Source organism: Condylura cristata, unplaced genomic scaffold, assembly GCF_000260355.1.
Source record: "Condylura cristata isolate star-nosed mole 26May11 unplaced genomic scaffold, ConCri1.0 scaffold00014, whole genome shotgun sequence".
Lineage (NCBI taxonomy): Eukaryota > Metazoa > Chordata > Mammalia > Eulipotyphla > Talpidae > Condylura > Condylura cristata.
Window position 1 is genome coordinate 7,730,483 of NW_004567115.1, and position 18,411 is coordinate 7,748,893.

Below are 18,411 nucleotides of genomic sequence, written 5' to 3' on the forward strand. Positions count from 1 at the left end.
ATATATATATATATATATGTATATATAAAGGCAGAAATAATACAGAATCCGATAACAAAGAAGCAAAACTAGACATTAATCAAATTATGGCTTACAAAATTCTACCACTTGCATATTTTTCAAAACTCTCTTTTAAACAGCCCAGATCAAGAAAGAGATTTGTTCAGAATTGCAGAATATCTAGAAAATAAGAACAAAACACATTCTACATATCAAAAAGCTGTGGAATCCCACTAAAGTTAAGAAAATCATGACTGGTGTACTTAATAAATAAAAAGATCAAAATATGCAAGTTATGCATAATAAATAGAAAACTAATGAACCATATACTTGTGGTCTAATATATGGCATTTTTTTTGTGGGGGAGGAACCCCCCCCAAAACCCATAACACATAAGAGTCATTTAATGAAGTGTTTAATCTATTATACTATTATTATTCATATCACTTATATTAATCTACCCCATTGATAGCATGTACCCCTGATATCACAGGCTTCCTCTCCAAAATCCTAACTTCAGCTTATTCGGGAGGAAAAATGCCAGTCAAATGCCTACTGAGGAACATCAACAAAGTACCTGACCAGCACTTCTCAAAATTGTTCCTACATCAGGCCTTCCCTGGTGGCGCAGCGGGTTAAAGCACTGCACTATGAAACTTAAGCTACTTCTGCATGAGTTCGATCCCTGCCTGCCCCCGGAGGAGATCCACATGGCCCGGCAGACTTCTCCTGACCCTCCCGCTGTTCCCCTCAGCAGTGTACTTCGTCAATCTGCCTGTTCTGCTCCCTACTCTGTCCCTGGTGAATCCTCTCACCCTCCACATTTCTGGCCTGTACCAGTTCTGTATGAATAAATAACTAAATCTTTTTTTAAAAAAAAAAATTGTTCCTACATCAAAGACAAGACAACCCTAGGAAATGGTTGCAGCAAAAGGAAGCCTCAGGACACCTAACTACCAAATGCAACACAGTGTCTGAGACAGGATTCTGGATGAAAAAGGAAATTACGTAAAATCCAGGAAATCTGAATCAAGTATGGCCTTTCGTAGCCACGTTATCAGCGTTGGTCCATTAGCTGTGAAAAATGTACCCTGTTATATGAGATGTAAATAATAGGGGAGACAGGGTGTGAGTATGTGAGAACCCTACAGCATCTACTCGGTTTTATGTACGTCAAAAGCTATTCTAAAAATCCAGTTAATTAAAGATAATAAATCACTTTTTAAGCATTAGGAAATTGGAAAACTGTACAACTAAAATCACTTCCTATCTCATTAACCAGATATAAACATTGTTAGCATTTAGAAATACTTCACATTATTCTTTTTTTGCCTATTAGATATTAGTGAATTTTCTTTTCTAAGATTGGTATCTTAGGTCTTGAAGCTATTTCACTGAAAATTAAACAATGAACATTTTTACATGTTACTCAGTGTACTTTAAATGTGTGGCTTCAATAACTAAGAAAATAAAAGATATAAACCATTTATAATGAATCATTTAAAATGGGGTTGCGGAAGAAGAAGACAAAGATTTGTAAATATGAAAATATGTAAATAAGACAATAAGAAATGCAAATAGCCAAATGGTGTCACAAAAAGTACTCATAAAAGAAATTGAAATTGTTTGTTGTTTTAATATGGGGAAATATTTGTGACACAAATAACAAATAAATATATGACAAGCTTCTAAAATGAGCAACCAACCCTAACACAAATAGAAATAAACAGATCCCTTGAAAAAAGGTTCTGCTAAAGGGAAACAAGGAAATGTATTGGTGTCTCAGAATAGAGGAAATCCAGAAGTTGGAGAAGAGAGAGAGGCAGACAGGCTCAAATACCGTGAAACTGTAGGCAAAATGGGGCTATCGTGACACATAGCAAGTCAGTTCTGTCTCTCAGAACTGCAAATCCACATTTGACTTTGTAGTTCCACATCCGGTAGTTCAGGTACATTCTCAAATATGCACAATTTATATAAAATACATCACATATATAACATAACAGAGCATATAATATGCATGTACTATTATATAATATGTATTGTGTAGATGTTAGATAATGTATAATATATGTTTTTGTTTATATGTGTTACATATATATGCAGCATTGTTTATAAAAGCTGCATAATAGCCTTGTTTTAATTAGGAAAACCCCAAACTGAAGGCAGAATGAATTTTTAAAAACTATTATTTATGCACACAGAACTGGGGTACAGGCCAGAGAGGTGTGGGGGGTGAGAGGATCCACTAGAGACAGAGTGGGGAGCAGAACAGGCAGACTGACCAAATACACTGCTGAGGGAGCAGCAAGGAGACAGGAGAGGTCTGCTGTGCCATGCGGGTCAGCTCCCTGGCTGGGGATAGAACTAGTATTGCAGTAGCTGCGGATAGCTTCATAGTACTGTGCTTAACCCACTGCACAGTACTGGGAGGACCCAGGTCCAAGGAGGACCCAGAATGAATTTTTTTTGCAATAAGTTCTGCTTTTATTACATTGAAGACTCTACATGGTAAGGCAATAAATGCTTGTAAGTTCATAGAATGGAATACTATGTAGCTGGAGAAAAGAATCTACTGAAATGGAAGATCCAATAGAAATGGAGTTAAGCAAGGTGCAAAACAATATGCATATTATGCTTCCATTACTGTCCAGGGACAGAAAGAAGAGGAGGACAGGAAGGAGACAGACGGAAAAGGAGGGGTGGAGAATTGAAACTAAAGGGCCCAAATAGAAAAGATGAGCTGAGTGCAAAAGAATTCAACACTCCAGTTTTGTTTTACAAGACAAACTGCCCTTTTTTCACTCACTGTAGAGCTTCACATCAACCTTTACCCAGACCTTCAGCCTCAAAAAAGATCATGAGAAATAAGTATAATATGTGAGAGGTACAGGGCTTAGCATGGAGCTTCAGTCATGATACTGGAACTCCCAAGGGGCTGGCCTGGAAGTCTGGACAGGGTGTCCAGCTGCAGGAGGGGGTGGGGAATTAAAATCTGCTGCTCTGTAATTCACTTAAAGGCACCTTATATATATCCATTCTAACGGGCCAGGAAACTAAGACTGAGGGGAAGCAGTCCCACCAGAGTTAGATGACTAAAAGATAGTAGAGCTGGTCCCCACAAAATCTCCTGCTTCCTTGCCCCTGCGCTATTTCCATCACTTACCTTAAATCACTGCATTTGCAGTATGCCAGAAGGTATAACAACTGCTTCATCCTTTTTTCAAAAGAGGAAACAGGTTCAGAGACATTCTAGGGGTCAAAGGGCCAGCAAGCAACAGGGCTGGTGGTCCCCAGAGACACTGTGCGACAGGGCTCTTCACTCCCCTCTTCCACACTGTTTGGAACAGGGCCTCTCCCTGGGGCTGGCTGTAGTCAGGAGCTCCCCTTCCCTCTACTTGCACCTCAGCATATCAGGGCTTCCATCCCCATCAGTGGCAGGCTAGGATCCCCGAGGCTGTCCACACTGGGGTTGTGGCAAGGTGAACCCATAACAGACATTCCCTTTGCTGCTCCCCCAGATAAAGAATGCAGCGTGGAGTACTAACCCCAACAGCAGCTGACCACTTGGGAAAACCCATGACAGCACCATTTGCTGACAATGAAGGGCAGGGTTCAAATCCCAGCCAGTTCAAGGACTAAGCTACTCAGAGAATAATCAGAAAAGTGCTAACTGTGTGCTGACCTTGCATGCCTTTGCAAGAATCAAGATAGTTCTGGAATGGCACAGTGCACCCAGGAGGAACCCAGTGAATGTTAAGTGATATCTTAACTGTGCCTGTCCTCCAAAATTGCCATTTTACAACCCAAATGATTCCTAAGAATACAACCGTGGGCATGAATTGGGATTCTGCAAAGAAGTCAAGGGTAAAGAATGGAGAGCACAGTAAATGCCCAGAAATAGGGACCTATGTCTTATTCCTCATTTCTAGGCCAAATCCTGGCCGGTAGTGCTGGCTCTATTCTGCCTGCCCCGTCCCCAACCAGGATTCAAAATCTCTATAATTCGGATCGAGAGAAGTCCTAAGTCTTCCAGTCTCCTGCAACTGGGGACTGGATGAAGGAATGAATAAAAGGGCAGCTAAGTAACTTGGGTTTAGTCCCACAGAAATGTCCAAGCCAGTGATCAAGATTGAGGCTAGAATGACCGGCTAAAGACAGGCCCCAAACTGAAGCAGGGAGACTGGTTAGTCTTCATGTCTTTGTCCAGGTCTCAGGGCTCCCAAGTCCTTCCTTTCTCGCCTTCCTAACCCTGCCCGAGAGCCCCAATGACTCCACAAAGCTTGCTTTAATACACCAGACCTCAGGGCTCTTCTGTGAGTCTTCTGGAGCCAGACAGCCAGTACTTTCTGACCCCGCTCATCTATTTTTTCCTACCTCAATGTGCATTTCTTTGAGGACAGGTAGCTTTCACCTGGGTTTCTTTGCCACCTCATGTACAGACACAGGCACAGTGCTTCGAAGACAAGGCAGAGTACAAATATGGGTGTGGAGAAGAAATACTGGACTTCTCAGAAAGCAACCTCTTACTTTTTTTAAGGATGCAGATTTCTTTTAAGGGAAAGGCCAAAGCTGGAGTCAAGACCCAGAAAACTGGGCCTAGTTCTCTCACTGACACGGTCACTACCTCTGAGCAGCTGATTCTTGCTGTCTTCAATTTGTGCATCTTTTCGGCTTCTAGTCCTCGTTTATTCATTCAACAAACACTTAGTGGACATCTGCCATGTGCCAGGCTCTGCAGTGGAGAACTAGGGATACAGTAGTGGCCAAGTCAGGCTCAATCCCTGCCTTCTCTTTCCAGCATGCCTGTCATATTTTTCTTGTCATCTCTATCACAACAGGTGGCACTGAGCAAGGCACACAGGCGCTATCAGAGGCTAACTTCCTGACAGAAATAACACTGACGCTCAACCCAGTAAGTAGAGGTCACACTGAACAATGCCTGAGTGTGCCTGTATCACATTCACCCCAAACTAAACTTAATTTCTTAGGCCATGCTTGGATGGGGAGGCTTAATGACATTATCCAGAAGGATCTGCCCCAGGGCTTCAATGATGGCTGAGCAAGAAAACAAAAAAGTTAAATTGCCAATTGCCCTTCCCAGAACCCGGGTGGGTGTTGCAACCCGGCAGGGAAATAAGGAGACACAAAGCATTGATGTCACACTGCTTAAGGAGACTCTGTAGCTTGCAAAATGTGACAGTCTTCTGGCGCAGGACCCAGAAGCCCAGTCTCGGAGGCCTGGTGGGCTCACCCAGGGAGAGTTGGCCAGGGTCATGACTGCCACTGGAATGGGCAAGGACTGGGTGAATGAGCTCCCCTGGGTGTAGCCTCTGCTTCAGCCTTGGAGAGTGGGGGATGGGTGGACTGCATTCTTTCTCTTAGCCAGAAGTAATGATTCCTTGGAATCTGAGACTACCAGAAAGTGTAAGCCCATCACTTCACACCAAAGGGGTCAGACCCAGTGATGGGTCTAAATAATTACAAAGACTGTGAAAGGTATGCAGCTTGATGGCACTTGGATTTAATAGACTGCTTATTGCTTTCAGAAATACATTACAGCATCTGCAGAACACAGAGCTGAGCCAATCATGCTCTGTGGCTTTCAGGATAAAGTTCAGACTCCTTACCCTAGCCCCCCCAAACAGCTCTACAGGGCTTCTGGGGTAACAGCATCCCCACCTGCCTGAATTTCCCTAAGCCAGATGCTGCTGCCAGCGTCCTTTCCCTCTCCCTGTATGAATACACCCCCATACACACACACACATCTGGATAATTCATTCCCGGGTAGCAACACAACGCTCTGGGGGAACCCTTCCCCCATTTCCTGTGCTCTCGGTGGCCCTGTACCTGTCTCCACCACGACTTATTGCAAAGGGCCATAATGTCTTCTTTGCTACCTCCTTCCCACCAGATGGGAGACAACTTAAGAGCAGGCACTGGGTCCCCTCACTGGAGTCCCCAAGACTGCATGACTCTGGCTCAGGGAAAGTGGTGGGTGAATGTAGACACAATGCAGAAGTGTGAGCAAATGAATAAAGCAACCTGCTGCCTCAGAGAACCCTCCCTGGAGAAATGACCCAGGAGTGCAGAGCTCCGTGAGCTGAGGCAATGCATGTAACATCTCTGTGCCTCCATCTTTGTCTCTGGACAATGGTACCAGGGAGGCCTACCTGGACCTGGTTCAGCTGGGTGATTTTAAAGATTTTCTTAGTACCAGTATGAAGGCAGGGGGGTTGTTGCATTAAAGGATGCTCAGTCAAAATGAACCTGCTAATGGTGAATAAACAGAAAAGGCCCCGAAGATTTTGTTAATCGGCAACCACTAGATGCTCCCCTCTATAGCCTCACCGGATCTCCAGCTACCATGGGCGGGTCTTTTCTACCCCAGAGCTCACAAAGAGAGCCATCTGTCCAGTTCTATGTGGAAGGGCCTCACGCCTGTCTTCCTGGAGCGTGAATCAATGAGGCTTTCCCGGCTCTCCTTCTTGTGGGGTTTCCATGGGAATCCTCCCACGCGTGACTTAGCCAGCAGCCCCCAGAGCAGTAACTTTGGCTGCCAGCCAGCAAGGAGATTAGAGGATGGGATGAAGGTTTGCTGGGCGGTGACGGCCCCGTGAGCTTTGCAAGGTCATTTGAAAGACGCACCTCAGAGGCAGCAAGACCAGAGGCCTCAGGCCCACGTGCAGCCGTGGCAGCCTCCTGCTGCCCCTACGCCCATAGGGTTGCCCAGACAGTGTGGGTTGGTCTGCAGGACAGCTGGCTTTGGGAGGCCCCGTGTGACTCAGGTCAGAGCCAAGCTCCTAGACAGGGGTGGGGCAGGTGCACATATGGGGGCCTCCTGGGAAAACACCCGTGAAGAAAATTCAATAATCTCACAATGCCAGGGGCACGATACGTGTTAGCCCCTCATTTACCTCCCAGCCTGACCTGGGTGTAACTGGTTATCTGAAAACTCAGGATGCTGAAAAGAAAACTAGAACTACTCATGCGTCAGGCTTGGACTGAGCAATCCTCTAACAGGGAGCTGCTAGGATTTCTGAAGGTCCTGCTTTAAATCTGAAAAGTTTCTGGAGGGACCTTTGACATACCCTTCCCTTGAGAGGAAGAGAAGGTGAAGAGGCCAGAGAGACCCAAACACTCAGACTCCAGGAGATTATGACTTATGGCTGATCAGTGAGACGCTTCTGTGGTCCAGGCTGGCCCTGACTTTCCTTCTTCCCGGAGAAGTCAGAGCTCTGGGGTCACTGTAAGATGACTCGTCACAGCACTAAAAGCCAGGTGGGGTGCTGGAGTTGCTGTAGGCCTCAGACTCTGCATGAGACAGCATGTGGTGTTTTGCTGGGCCACTTCCTACTGCCTCCTAGTGCCAGGGACAACACTGTCTGTCCCATAAATGGGGCACCATCTTGGCCACCCCTCCCTTTCTCCCTCTTTCTCTCTCTCCATTGCCCCTTCTCTTATGACTAGCATCCTCAGCTGGAAGTCTCTAGCCACCCCAGGCTAGATGTGTCTGCAAACAGCCTCGTAAAACCATCTGCGTGTTCCACTACAAGCCTTCCCCATGGTCTCGTCACCCCCTCTAGATGTCAGACGTCTGGGGACTCCTGACCCTACAGAATCCACATACCCAGTTGACTCCTTCCTTCTCTGCATCCTCCTGTCTCTTGGTCTCCCTCACTCTGCCTCTTTAGTTTTCCACGCTGCCAAGGTGTAGGTCTGAACATCTGCTCATTTAACATTCTGCGTGGCTTCTCCAGAGAGAAGCTGCACCCCTGAAGTGGCTCACAGAATCTGGGAGGCCTGCTCTTGCTTATTTCTCTCATCCCTGTCTCCCAGCATGGCCACCGGTCTGGTCAGACCAACTGCCCCCAGGCACCACATCCAGACCTCAGGGTCCCTGGGAGACTTGCACCTCCCCTGGCCTAGTGACTCTTGCCACCCTGCCCCACACCCACACAGCCAGACATCCTCTGTGGCAGTGTTGGCCCTGCCTCCTCGTTCTTGTCAGCAGACCCCTATGGCGGCCTCCTGTGCCACAAGTTCCTTTCCTGCTGGGAGCGCCAGCCCTGGCCCAACTAAACTCTCCCTCCAACGGCACTGGCACCATCTCCGTGGCCTCTGTCTAAACTGACAGCACTTGGCAGACTGAAGGAGCAATACACATTTGGAGCAATACACTTTTTTTCATAATTAAACACATTTTACTCGATGATGATTAAGTCCTAAATTCAATGTGTAAAGTGAAAACTCATCAACACCACCCTGCAGAGCCGACACCACCCTGCAAAGCCGTTGTGAAGGTCCACGAGCTTCCTGAAATCTGATTTGAATTCACCTTCCTCTTACCCAAAGGGGTTAGTACTGACAACTTTTTTTTTTACTACACCCACCGTCAGGACAGATCCCCATTTCTTGAGCAGAGCAGCAGTGAGGAGACTTATCTAGGACCATGTTTCATTAAAAACGTGCTGCTCTTTTTAATTGTTGATCATTTTTGGCCTAATACTTGTGATATGGTCACATAAATGCATGTATTTATATGCTTATTTTTTTTTAAATGACAATGAGCCAGAGACTTCTGGTCATTTCATTCTGGTTCCCACCACCTGATTTTCTACTTTGAGTAGTCTGTCGTAGCAGAAGAACTGCTAGAGACCCATGTTCCTGTAGCAACAGAAAAGGGACCTTTCAGAAGCCAGGCCGTCCAGGGAAAATTGCGTCCCTGTGTGGAGAGTCATCTGGGTCTCTTCCCAGAGCAACTCCGCACTGGCCCAGGCCTTGGTCACTTTCTGGGGGTAGGAGTAAAGCCTCCAAGGACAGGCCTGACAAAATGAGGAGACAAAGGCTTAAGGAAAGCCAAGGGGAGCAGTAGCCCAGGTAGGGGAGACAGCAAATGAAAAAATTCTTGGAATATTGACGCAAAACCAAGCATGGCAGGAAGTGTAGGGTAATGAGAGGAAGATGATGAGAAAAGGAGGCAGGACCCAGCCCCCAAACCCCACCCTGGGGCACCCAGACTTCACTCCCTGGCATCAATGAGTTGGTTCTAAGGCAGAGAAGGATTTAATTGATTCAAGTTTTAAAAGGGTATTTTTGATCAATTGTTCTTACTATTTGTTTACCACTCTCTGATGCGAGAAAACTTAGTATAGTTTTAACTTGCTTTTTTTCTTACTGAGTGAAATAGAGCAGATTATTATGTTTTGAGTGTCACTGTGATTTAATTTTGTGTGTACAAACTAATTATAGTTTTTGTTCCTTTTGGTTTTTTTTTTCTGGTTGACTTGAGGAACTTCTTACATATTAAAAAGATGAACCCGGCCCTCCCTGGTGGCACAGCGGGTGAAAACACAGCACTGAGAAGCTAAAGCTACCTCCGCATGAGTTTGATTCCCGCCTGCCCCGGAGGTGACCACATGGCGTAGCAGACCTCTCCTGACCCGCCTGCTGCTCCCCTCAGCAGTGTAATTCATCCATCTGCCTGTTCTGCTCCCCACTGTCTCTGGTGAAGCCTCTCACCGCCCCTGCACCTCTGGCCAGTACCCCAGTTCTATATGCATAAATAAATAAATCTTTAAAAAAAAAAAGATGAACTCTTTGTGATAGGAATGACAATTCTTCCCCATTTTTCATGTTTTTCACTCTGGTGATTTCTTTTCCCTAAAGATATTCTTTTTTTTTTTTTAAGATTTATTTATTTGTGCATACATATCTGGGGGGTATAGGCCAGAGGCTCAGGGGCGGTGAGAGGCTTCACCAGAGACAGAATGGGGAGCAGAACAGGCAGATCAACGAAGTACACTGCTGAGGGGAGCAGCGGGCGGGTCAGGAGAGGTCTGCCACGCCATGTGGTCACCTCCGGGGCAGGCGGGATCGAACTCATGCGGAAGTGGCTTTAGATTCTCAGTGCTGTGCTTCAACCCGCTGTGCCACCAGGGAGGGCCCAAGATATTCTTTTTAAAATAATTTATCAGTCTTTGAAATAAAGTAGAAATATAAACTGGAGAGAGATTTTAGTGCAATAGTCAGCAAGTCAGCTTTTTGTTTGATGTTAGCCAGAGGTGGTTGAAATTCCTTTTACTACCGCTTTCAAACCAAGTTTTTGAAAATGGAATTTATCAGAGGGTGTCTCCAAGGAATATGCCCCCGTGGAAGGCATCTTTATGCCATGCGTTTGACACTTCTTTCTAACCAACTAGATTAATCATCAGTGTTTAATAAAGGTCTTGGGGTGGGATAAGGAAGGCTCTGGGACCAGACAGAGTGACAGAAGCTGCAGGATTCTGGTTGGAGAGAAACAGAGCGGGGGAGACCTAGAGAGAGCCACAAAGAGTCAGTGCACTAATCTCTTCCTCCGGCAGTGTGGAGATGAGAGCAGGCAGATCCTGGATTCTCCTTTTTAATAGGCATAACTTTTTGTCTTCTAATTTAGACTCATCAAATTGCAGCGGTGGGGGAGCAGGCAAAAGGTGGGTGGAAGGATTGGGGATGGGGAGGTTCAGATTCCTAGAGAAAACTACCTTCACCCTCAACCTCACTCTGAAGGAGGATGGAGCAAATGTGTAATCTTGGAGACATCAGAGAACTTGCCCAAGGTCACCCAGAGGGCTGGTGGAATTCGAATTCAAGACTGACTCTAGAGCAAAGCTCTGCACCTTCATACCACAGGGGTACACAGTGTCCTTCTCTCCCTCCCAGTCCACAACAACGCATTATCCGCCAGCAGGGAAGCCCTAGCAGCCACTGCTCTACACTCCCCCCCCACCCGCCTTTTCTCCCAGCCCGCTCGCGGTTCTGGGCCTGGCGTCCCAGACTGGCTGCGAGCCGGTGGTGCGTCCTGCGCTACCCCAGCGGACACATTTGCAGCGCTCCAGGCTCTCCACCTCCCTCCTTCCCAGACCCCACCCCTGGCCCGGGACTTGCGGACTCCCCGACCCACCCCACCCCCCTTTCTGAGCATTGCCAACTTTGTCTCTAAACGAGGCTAGGAGCTGCCCCCCAGCAGTGCTCGGCGGGCGACCAGTTTCACCGTCCCAGCTTCAGCAGTAAACATTAACAACAGCCACCACTTTACGAGCACCCACAGCGTGCCAGGCACGGCACTCGACTTCAATTGTCCTGATTGATTCCCTCCCCACAACGAAGCGACCCCTAGAAATGACTGTCCTTATTATATAGTCGAAGGAGCCGCTTGTTCCACAAAGTTAGATGACACGCCAGGGCTCGCACGACTACTAGCACTGCTAGCTAGTATTTGGTTCGGTGCTTCCTTCGTGTCCGGCACAGATCTACAATACATATGGTGTAAGTACCTACCCCGTTGCTCCTACCAATAACCCTCTAAAACGGGTGTCGTTGTCATCCCCATCCTACGGATGAGGAAACCGAGGTTCGGCGCCTTGCCCAAGGTCACCAGCCAGTGTGAGTGACGACGGGTCTTGGACCCAGACCCAGGCGGAGTGACTCGGGAGGCAGTTTTTTATGCGTCTCCTCTACGCAGTGAAGCAGCAGACTTCGAATCTAAGGTTTTAAGGGGCAGCCCCAAGCGCCCCCAAACTGAGCGCAAGCCTTAACAGCTCCCGCTGCCACAACCGCAGAGACGAATTCCCAGGGATGGAGACCCGAGTGCGGACCTTGGCTAGAGCCGAACCGCACGAGGTCCTAGTAGCCGGACCTCCGCTCCGAGCTCCCGCGCACCCCAGAGCAGATGCTGGAAAGTACTTACCATAAAAGAGAGGGCAAGAGCCTGCCCCGGTGGAATCGCCAGCGCTGGGAAGTCCCGGACTCCGGGGACAGACGTCCACCGCCGCCGCCCACTCAGGGGCGCCCGAGCGACCCCGCAGATGTGGGCTTGCTCCTCGGGGCAAGGGGCACGTCCTCTCGGCTAGTACCCAGATGCAGCGCCCCCTCCGCCCAGCTGGATGGCCTGGAGTTGGAGCGTTCTTGGGGAAGTTGGCGCTCCGGCGCGGGAGATCGGATCCCAGTGGGGAAGCGCCTTCCAGAAGCCGATCGCGGGGGCGCGCCAAGGCCCGCGCTCTAGCCGTCTGGAAGCTCAGTGCCGGACCCGAAGGGCGACGAGTCCAGAGCTCAGGGCTCACGGGCCGCGCCTCGGTCGCCGGCCCCTGATGCGCTCAGCTTCTTCCCCAGGGTCCAGGGCGCACGCAGCGGAGGCTGGAGCTGGGGCCCGGGCCGGGGCTGCCGTGCGCTCATCTCCCTCCCCAGAGGCAGGGCGCCTTTGTGCGCCGGGCGCGCCGGCCGCCAGGGCCAGCTCTGGATGCTGCAGCCGTCGCCGCCTCCCCTCCTCCTCCTCCGCTGCCCGCTCCCCGCCTTCCCCGCGGGCCGGGAGGCTGCAGCTGAAAGCCGATCCGGCTGAGCTCATCCCTGAAGGCCACTAATCCAATAGCCGCGGAAGGCGCGGCCGCCGGGAACGCCCCTTCCCCCACCATCCCGCGCCCCGGCCCGTCCCAGCTCCGGCGGCTGCCGGCGCCGCCACCTTCCCGAGGCCACCAGCTGGCGGGAGAGAGAAGTGGAGCGGGAGCCCGCGCCCGAGCCCGCGCCCGCTCCCCTTTGCGGAGTCGCGGCGCGGTCGCCATTCACCCTCCCGCTCGCCAGCACTCGCTCACTCGCGCGTCTCATTCATGCGCGCGGGTCCCTCCCCATTCATTCAAGCGCGCGGGGAGCTCTCGGCTGGGTGCCCCTTACTGGGAGGAGATATCCACTGTCACTCGGCAGCTTTGGTGTCTTTTCCCCAACGCACGTGAGGAAAAGCAGCCTAGGAGAGAGGATGGTTCAGTATTCCCTTCTTCAGACACATGCATGTCACACTTTATTTTTTTAAATCAGGCTTCAATTCACCTTTCAAAGTCCAATTTCATACCACACCTGCTTCACGCGTCCTTCCCCGCCCACCCGAGACGCAAGGAGGTCTGCTCCGCTCACTACCCGCGGACCGTGAGCAGCTTCATTGCGAGCTTGAGCTGAGAGATAATGGAGCGGGTGTGGCCAGAGCCCAGGCCCAGAGCCCGCTCCTAACATCTGTGCTTCCTCAGGGAAATTGAAAGTTCCTGCATGGGTGTCCTAGTCTTTGCGCCTTGCGTTGACTTCAGGGCTTTCCATAGTCCTTTGCGGACCTCCTTTCTCTGACTGGCACCAGGCAACAGCCTAGACGCAGAATCCCCGTTTTATCAGGAACACAGACAAGACAAGCCAGGAGGAAATGATCTGATGGAGGCTCCTTTCCCAGACATGATGGGGAGTCCGAAAATGCTGAGAAGGCGACTATGTGGATGAGTAGCAGGAGGACAGGATGGTCACCTGGGTGCAGAGCCTGTGAGGTGCCTGGTGTGTGAACTCTCAGAAGATGGTAGATGGAGCTGGAGAACAGCACTGCAAGGAATTTGGCCTGACCCCAAGATCAGCTGGGTAGACCTTAAACCAGGGCAGTGCCTTTGTCAGATACGCACTAAAAAGATCTCTCAGCAGCAGAGTGATGGATGGGTGGAGAAGGTCAGTGTGGAAGTGACAGAAATTGTCCAAGCAAAAGATGATCCTTTCTGAACCAGGGGAGCCTCAGGGGGTGGCAAAAGGGGGCACTAACCAAGTATTGCATTTACACTACTGTTTGGCCATTATGTGCATGTCTGTCCCCCTCTTAGGACTGGAGGCCTCCTGAGGGCAAGTATCTGTACCTTGTACATCTTTGCATCCAGCACAGAACAGATGTAACAAGGACACTAGGAATTTATCCCTAAGGAGCAGAGTAGAGGGCAGTAGTGGGAAAATTACTAAGGATTCTTGCTAGACTAACTAACCAGGTGGAGGTGAGGAATGTAGAATTTGATGAGATATCAAGGGGTGGCCAGAGCTAACTCGGTCTAGCCCTTTGGGGCGTCCCTAAACTGACATAGCAAGATTATCTCTGAAACTGGATTCTACAAGGATGGGAAGTCTAAAGACAAGACTAGTTGAACAGAGGAGCCTGATTAAGTTTAGTCAGCATTTTATTTTCCTTCTCTTTAAAGGAATGTTTAGACTGATATTAGTTTGTTTAGACTGATATTACTATGAACAGTACTGCTACAAACATTCTTGAACAGTCCACTAATACATCTGGGTTCGTATTCTTGGGCCTATTCTTAGGAGTGAGATTGTTGATTCACTGTCTAGCATTGGTCAGTCCATCAAAATGAAGTGCTAAAGATTTGATCCTCTATATCTTATGTCATCAGGGAATACAAATTAAAATGATAACGAGGTCCTCCCTGTTGGCACAACGGGTTAGGACACAGCATACTGCAAGCTAGCACAGCTGCTTCGGTGTTAGTGAGTGTTCGATCCCTGGCCTTGGAGATGACCAACATGATGCAGCAGACCTCTCCTGATCCACCTGCTCTTCCCCTCAGCAGTGCACTTCGTTGATCTGTCTGTTCTGCTTCCCACTCTTATCTCTGGTGAATCCTCTCACCGCCCCTGCACTCTGGCTTGCTCTCCAGTTCTGTATGCATAAATAAATAACTCTTTTTTAAAAATTATAATGAAATAATATTACATACCAATTAGAATGGCCAGAAATCCAGAACTCCTGCAGCACTCAGTGCTATGCAGATGTAGAACCAGGAACTTTCATTTATCACTACTAGGAGTGCAAAACAGAATTACTACTTTGGAAGACAGCTTGGTAATTTCTTACAAAACTGAAATACTCTTTTACCATATGATTCATCAATGGTGCTGCTTGGTTATATTTACCCAGAAGAATTGAAAGTTTAAGTCCACACAGAAACCTACACACAGATGTTTATGGCAGCTTTATTCATCATTGCCCAAGCAGCCAAATAGGTGATGGAATAAATAAACTGTGGAACACCCATACATTGAGATACTATTTAGTGCCGAAAGCAAGTGAGCTATTAAGGTATAGAAAGACATGGAAGAGACTTAGTGAAAGAGGCCTAACTGCAAACTGTGTGATTCCAAAAATAGGATATTCTAGAAAAGGTAAAACTAAAGAGAAAATAAAAATATGAACTTGAGGAACTCCACACCACATGAACCTGGGTAGGCAAACGAGTCACGTTCCACGGGTGGACATAAAGTCTAGCTCTTAGTCATGGCTCCCAAATTTCACACAAATCCTATTCATACTTTGTTTTTCGTAAAGTCAAACAACCCCCTCCTTCATTCCCTAGCCTTCCTTGCCACTGTATACAGATGTGATCTGGATTCTGCCAAACTGACACATCAGTCTGTTTCAGAAGCAGCTACCTGAGGAAACTCCCTGGACAGGGGTGTCCATTTAGACCTGTACTCCAGAGAAGGAGATGCGGGTCTTTCCTGGGTTAGTGGCAGCTTCATTTCAGTGTGGCAGAAGCTCTCTTGCCAGGTTGGTTCTGCAGTATAATCATAGGGATTTCCAGAAATCTCAGTCCAGAGCCTAGATTTTGGTGGGGAGGAAGCTAATTGTCCTCTACCCTTGAGGGTCCTGGGGCTGAAAAATAATTAAATCGACACAAGAGAAATTAGTAAGAAAAAAGAAAAATTTCAATTATGTTTGAAAGGTGGAGGGTGAGGGTGCATAGACAGTGAACCTGCTTTCTGGTCACCCCAGTGAAGTTACACGGTCTTTAGAAAGGGAGCAATAGACTTAGGAGGAGAACATAGAAAAAAAGAGATTTGCAATTTAAAGAAAAACGAATATGTCAGGGTTCACCTATACCTGCATCAAAAAACAGACCATGCAAGTCTTAGCCATGGGAGATAAAGCTGGACAGTTGTCCCCATCTCCTGGGCCACCTGAGATTTCTTGTTTTTAGGGAGATAATTAGGCAAAAATTCATTCTTGGGCCTCTGTCTCACAATCAGTATGCCTGTCTTTGGTCCATATTTTCAACAATCTCAGTTACTTAGTGAGTATTCTTTCTTACTAAATCACCTGCTGAAATAGATGAAGTGGATTCTATTGTTGGCAACAAAGAAATTAGAGAGGTGACATCCCTCCTTTTTCCAGGTTTCCTGAGTTTGACCAATCAAAATTTTCCTCTTAGGTCTTTAAAACTGGAACCAGTCATTCATAAAAGCAAGGATGATGGAGAATTCCTTTTGATGGAGGCAGGCTTGGCAGCAGCGACATCCAGACCAGGGAGAGCACTAGCTGTGGTGCCCACGTTGGGCTGGGCATCAGCGCTGGCAGTAGTGGCACAGCTCAGCATGTTGAGTTTGCGGCGTGATTCCAGTTGCGGTTCTGCTGCCCTGGATTTGCTGTGATTTTGTTGTCATTGTTCTTGCCTGATTCTTTCTGGATCTAGTTCTCTAGGCTTCCCAGCCATTCTGTGACTTCCAATTCTCTTTCTTTCGAGTCTGTTCTGACAATGAGTTGCACTGTTTGTATTTTGAATATAGAACTAACTTTGCATTCCTGGGATAAACTCCACTTAGTCATGATGTTTTAACCCTTAAATGCATTGCTAATGACTCCATTTGTGTCTATGTTCACAGGGCTCTGGTCTGTGCTTATTCCCCTTGTAATATCTTCGCCTGACTTTGGCATCAAATTAATGCTGCTCTTCAAGAATGAGTTAAGAAGTGTTCCTTTTTCTTCTATTTTTCAGAAGGGTTTTTTTTTTATAGAATTGGTATTATTTCCTCCTTAAATGTTTCAGAGAGTTTACCAGTGAAGTAATCTCTCCCTAGAGTTTTGTTTGTGGGAGATTTTGAAAAAGACATGTCTTTAATAGGTAGAAAGATAATCTAGTTGTTTCTTTTTAAATAAGATGTGGTGGGCCCTCCCTGGTGGCGCAGTGGGTTAAAATGCAGCACTGGGAAGCTAGAGCCACTTGGTTCGATCCCTGCCTGTCCCAGAGGTGACCCACATGGCTCAGCAGACCTCTCCTGCTCCCTCAGCAGTGCACTTCATCGATCTGCTTATTCTGCTCCCCATTCTGTCTCTGGTGAATCCACCACCCTTGCACCTCTGGCCTGTACCCCAGTTCTATATGCACAAATAAGTAAATCTTAAAAAAAAAAAAAGATGTGGTAATTTGCTTTCCAGAAATTTTTACATTTCATCTAGTTTTGAATATATTAGACTTTTAATACAAGTTTCATCCATAGAGAGCGATGTCACCTCTCTAATTTCTGATATTGATAACTTGGTCATTTGAATCTCTTTTTAAAATCCAAGTTTCCATTCTGGTTTGGGTCTTATCAGTTTTATTGACCTCAGAGAAACAGCTTTTGGTTTCATTTATTTTCTCTGTTTCCTATTTCATTGGTTTTTGCTTTGATCTTCCTTATTTCATTCATTCTACTAACTTTGACATCCATTTACTTTTTCTAGTTTCTTGAGGTAGAAACTGAGAGCATTGATTTGAAACCATTTTTCTTGTCTCATATAGGTATTTAATGCTACACATTTCTTTCTAAGTACTATTTCAGGTGCATCCCATAAATTTTGCCATGACACATTTTATTCAGTTCGAAATATGCTTCATAACTTCAAAAAATTCTTCTTTCACTCAGGTTACTTAGATTTGTGTTACTTTGCTTCTAAATCTCTGGAGGTTTTCCAGACATCACTCTGGGCTGACTTCAAATTTAATCCTGTTGTGGTTAGAGAACATGCTTCGTATGATTTGAGTAATTTTAACTTTACTGAAACTTATTTTTTGACTCCAAATATAATTGATCTTTACACATGTTTGGGTGTACTTGTAAAGAGTGTGTATTCTGCTATTTGGTAGAGTGCTTGGAAATAGTTATGAGGTCAAGCTGATTGTGCTACTCAAGTGTCTTTTCTGATTTTCTGTCTACCTGTTCTGTCAATTACTAAGAGGAGGATATGGAAATCTATAACTGTTCTTGTGAATCTGTCTGCAGTTTCTTGCAGTTCTATCAGGCTTTGTCTCACACGTTTGAAGTGTTTGTTTTAGGTGCACACACCTATGAGTACTATGTACCTTTAATAAATGAACCTTGGGGCCTATGAAGACTCAACTGCTTTGAACTCTGTTTTGCTTGACAGTACTGTATCCATGCTAGTTTTACCTTTTTTAAAGATGTATTTACTTATGCATACAGAACTGGGGTACAGGCCAGAGGCACAGGTGCAGTGAGAGGAATCACTAAGACAGGCTGGGGAGCAGAACAGGCAGATTAATGAAGTCACTGCTGAGGGGAGCAGTGGACAGGTCAGGAGAGGTCTGCCGTGCCATGTGGGTCACCTCTGGGGCGGGGGATCGAACTCATGCTGAAGTGGCTTTAGCTTCTCAGTGCTGTGTTTTAACCCACTGCACCACCAGGGAGGTCCACACACTAGTTTCATTTTAATGTTAGCATGGTGTATCCTTCACATTCTTTTGCTTTTAACCTACGTAAGTCTTCCAATTGACAACAAATTTCTTGTAGGGAGTA

At 47.1% G+C, this 18,411-nt stretch overlaps 1 protein-coding gene across 1 annotated transcript in view; it reads right to left on the reverse strand.

Moving 5' to 3' along the window:
- Positions 1–12,320, reverse strand: part of SPSB4 (splA/ryanodine receptor domain and SOCS box containing 4) — an 84,361-nt gene extending 72,041 nt beyond the window's left edge. The window contains exon 1 of the mRNA XM_004682153.2: positions 11,729–12,320. The gene's annotated coding sequence lies outside the window, so the exon portion shown is untranslated. The remainder of the gene's footprint in view (positions 1–11,728) is intronic.
- Between the last annotated feature and the right edge of the window lie 6,091 nt (positions 12,321–18,411).